The sequence below is a fragment of the Penaeus japonicus genome, unplaced genomic scaffold (assembly GCF_977035675.1).
Source record: "Penaeus japonicus unplaced genomic scaffold, GWHDUDI00000001_assembly GWHDUDI00000018, whole genome shotgun sequence".
In the NCBI taxonomy this organism is placed as follows: domain Eukaryota; kingdom Metazoa; phylum Arthropoda; class Malacostraca; order Decapoda; family Penaeidae; genus Penaeus; species Penaeus japonicus.
Genome location: NW_028234420.1, coordinates 28,386,576 through 28,391,575, shown reverse-complemented (window position 1 = coordinate 28,391,575; position 5,000 = coordinate 28,386,576).

The following is a 5,000-nucleotide window of genomic DNA, read 5'->3' as shown; positions in this document are numbered from 1 at the left end:
TCTCTTTATCTATCTGTTTGTCTCTTTATCTATCTGTTTGTCTCTTTATCTATCTGTTTGTCTCTTTATCTATCTGTTTGTCTCTTTATCTATCTGTTTGTCTCTTTATCTATCTGTTTGTCTCTTTATCTATCTGTTTGTCTCTTTATCTATCTGTTTGTCTCTTTATCTATCTGTTTGTCTCTTTATCTATCTGTTTGTCTCTTTATCTATCTGTTTGTCTCTTTATCTATCTGTTTGTCTCTTTATCTATCTGTTTGTCTCTTTATCTATCTGTTTGTCTCTTTATCTATCTGTTTGTCTCTTTATCTATCTGTTTGTCTCTTTATCTATCTGTTTGTCTCTTTATCTATCTGTTTGTCTCTTTATCTATCTGTTTGTCTCTTTATCTATCTGTTTGTCTCTTTATCTATCTGTTTGTCTCTTTATCTATCTGTTTGTCTCTTTATCTATCTGTTTGTCTCTTTATCTATCTGTTTGTCTCTTTATCTATCTGTTTGTCTCTTTATCTATCTGTTTGTCTCTTTATCTATCTGTTTGTCTCTTTATCTATCTGTTTGTCTCTTTATCTATCTGTTTGTCTCTTTATCTATCTGTTTGTCTCTTTATCTATCTGTTTGTCTCTTTATCTATCTGTTTGTCTCTTTATCTATCTGTTTGTCTCTTTATCTATCTGTTTGTCTCTTTATCTATCTGTTTGTCTCTTTATCTATCTGTTTGTCTCTTTATCTATCTGTTTGTCTCTTTATCTATCTGTTTGTCTCTTTATCTATCTGTTTGTCTCTTTATCTATCTGTTTGTCTCTTTATCTATCTGTTTGTCTCTTTATCTATCTGTTTGTCTCTTTATCTATCTGTTTGTCTCTTTATCTATCTGTTTGTCTCTTTATCTATCTGTTTGTCTCTTTATCTATCTGTTTGTCTCTTTATCTATCTGTTTGTCTCTTTATCTATCTGTTTGTCTCTTTATCTATCTGTTTGTCTCTTTATCTATCTGTTTGTCTCTTTATCTATCTGTTTGTCTCTTTATCTATCTGTTTGTCTCTTTATCTATCTGTTTGTCTCTTTATCTATCTGTTTGTCTCTTTATCTATCTGTTTGTCTCTTTATCTATCTATCTTTATCTATCACTCTATTCATTTATCTATCAATCTTTCTATTTATCTATCTAAATATATGTTTGTCTCTTTATCTATCTGTCTGTCTATATATCTTTCTGTCTGTTTGCCTCCTCCCTATATGTTAACCCAGCTATCTCTGTACATCTCCTCTGTATCTTCATCCTCCTCTTTTTCTACCGCTTCCTATTAATTTTCTTCCTCCTCTTCCTCTTCATCCTCCACCCTCTCCTTTTCCCCTTTTCTTCCTCTTTCTTTTTCTTCTCCTCACCCTCCTATTTCTCTTTCGTGTTCCCTTTCCTCTTCCTCCTCTTCTTCTCGTTATCTTCCCTTTCTTTTTCCTCCTCCACCACCTCCGCCACCACCTCCTCCTCCCGGCTTGTTAGTGATGATTATTTGGAACCGATTTTTCATGTTCATTCCAAACATTTTTCCCATTTTCTATTGTAATATTCTACGACACGATGTCCTTCTTTTCGTGTATTCGAACAATTTCACTGTTTTCATCTTACCGCACTATCATACGGCAACTATGGGAACGTTTTTTAACTCCCTAGTCACGCGACTCACGTTTACAGCTGTTTACCGTTTTCTGTTCCTTAAGAGAAGAAAGAAAACGGGATTGATTCGAAGATAAACTTCGTTGTTTTCTCTATTCTTTTGTCGTGTGATCTCAAGAAAGTATCGAATATGTAAAAGGATAATTGAATTACCCAGACATTGTATATTGCAAGATTTTTTTTATTCTTTTTCTCAAATGTGTGTTTATTTATCCATTAATTCATCAATTTCGGTAGTTTGCACTCTGAATTCCTCTTTTTTCATAAAACCACATTTATCATAACCACTCTCTCAAAGATAATATAAAAGAATGATTAGGTGCCAAGTCATGATATCAATGACATGATATTAATCATTATACGAGCTAAATAATTCGCAATAGCAATTGACTCCTTTCTACAACACATTCACATTTTCTATTCATTATATTATTAACACAATATACCAAACAAACAGAATATTGCTGTGTGGCGGTTATCGGTTAGCAGACAATATAGTCCGCCTGCCTGCGCTCTGTGGCTCGTGTCGCTTAGCGAAAACATGAGTTAGCACAATTTCGCTAGGCATCGTGTGATATTGTTTTGAAATGGTTATAGCACATGTTCCGCGTGTTTGCTAACAAGGTCATCATCGCTGCAATAGGTTTCATAGATCATATATATATATATATATATATATTATATATATATATATATATATATATATATATATAAATATATATATATATGTTGTATATGTATGTATATATATATATATATATATATAAATATATATATATATATATATATATATATAAATGTATGCATGTATGTATGTATAAAATATATATACATACATATATCTATATATATCTATATATATATTTATATATAAATATATATATATATATATATATATATATATTATATATATTATATATTATATATATAATATATATATATATATATATATGTATATATATATATATATATATATATATATATTCATGTATATGTGTATATATATACATATATATATAGTATATATATATATATATATATATATATATATATATATATATATATATATTCATGTATATGTGTATATATATACATGCATATATATACATACATATATATATATATATATATATATATATATATATATATATATATATATGTGTGTGTGTGTGTGTGTGTGTGTGTGTGTGTGTGTGTGTGTGTGTGTGTGTGTGTGTTATATATACATAAAAACATATATATATATATATATATATATATATATATATATATATATATATATGTATATGTATATATACATATGTATATTATATATATATATATATATATATATATATATATATATATATGTATGTATATACATACATATATATATATGTATATATATACATATATATATATATATATATATATATGTATATATATGTATATCTATACATATATATGTATATATATATATAGATAGATAGATAGATAAATAGATAGATATAGATATAGACATATAAATATACATAGATATTTATAGATACACCACATTTAACACCATATACACCATCCTCGTCTCTTGCGTTCCGTTATCTAAGCAACGATCGAAGGCGTAAGCGCGTAATTATCAAGCTACCGGAGCGTTACATCGCCATGTTCCGTACAGCTGGCAATGATCACAGGTGGAGGTCTGCGGTAATGGTGTTGATAGTGAAACTCATGGTAAGATTTGGGGGCTATGGTGCGTTGGCGAATTGTTTAGTTGTTTGCTTGTCCGAGAGATGGCGTTGGTGTGTTATTTTTTTTTTCCTATTTACTTTTCTGTTTGACTATCTTTTATTTTTTCTTTTATTATTTTTTTTCTTTTCGCTTTTCCTCATTTACTTTTCCTTCTTGCATTTCTATCATTTTTCTATTATTATCATTATCATCATCATCATCATTATTATAATCATTATCATCATTTATTTTATTATCCTTATCATCATTATCACTTATCTTATTATTATTATCATCATTATCATTATTATCATTACTATTATTATTGATATTATTCCTCTTCCTCTTCTCCCGCCATGCTTCTTCCTTGAGATAAGTTCCAGCATTTTCAAATTAACTTTTCCAAACACAAAAGTAAAAAGTAAGATCCTTTCATACCAACGCAAAGAATTTAAAAACTCCCTACTTTTCAACAAGTACTAGCGCCCCCCTGGAAATTACCTACTCCCCCCCCCCCCATGCAATCTCTGAATAACATAGCGAAAAAATACTGTTGATTATCGAGACTTGCTAAATAGAGCATATCTCGTGCCGCTTTATCGCTACTATGACCGCTCGGCGTGTAGGTATAATTTCCAGAGGTCTTATAATGACATACCTGGACGCATTCTGGAAGTATTCGGTTGACTGTCAAAGCATAGGAGAATTTTTTTTTTTTTTTTTTAACTGTATCTTCCAGTCTCTGTCACTGTCTTTCTGTGTGTGTGTGTGTTTGTGTGTATGTGACTGTCTGTCTTTCTGTATATGTCTCTGTCTCTGTTTCTCTTTCTCTCTCTCTATCTATCTATCTATTTATCTATCTATCCATCTATCTCTCTCTTTCTAACCGTTATACATTTTTTGCATGGATTTGAATTTGAAAAGAGCTATTTTTTCTTTAAAAAAAAAAAAAAAAAAAAAAAAGTCATAACGGCTTAACAACATAATCCAATGTTCCGTTACACCAGAAACTGAAGAATACATATACCCAGTCACTGCCTCCAGATACTATATTGGTTGAGCGCAAAGTGCTGTCTACATGAAGACATATCTGTAAGTCAGTACGTGTAAGTGTTTCTGTTTTGCTTTTTTGACATTTTGAAAACCTTTTTCTCATGTCTGGCGGGCTCCCATTTATATTATTTTTCATATTTTTCTTCTCCTGCTAAAACTGTTTCTCCTCTACTTCATGTCTTCTTTTTAATAACGTTGTGACCTATTTCAAATTCGGACCTCAAATGACACGACTAATATATAAAGATGATTGACAAATAGACAAAATGATTAAGCATTCAGACTATTGGATACCACGAGAAGAAAAGAAAAAAGAAGCAAACACAATCACAGAAGCATGACGAGGCAATGACTTTCGAAAAGTATATATAAAAAAAATAAAGAAATGCAAATTCAAGGGGCTTTGAAGAACGAGAAATGATGTTATGGTATTTGCTGATGTCATTCGTTCGCATAGTATTTTTTTAATCATTATACTTTTTTTTCTTATTGTTATCATTGTTCATGACCTGATGAGGAAGGTACGCATTTTTGTTGTTGTTGTTTTTTTCTTCTTCCTTTTGTGT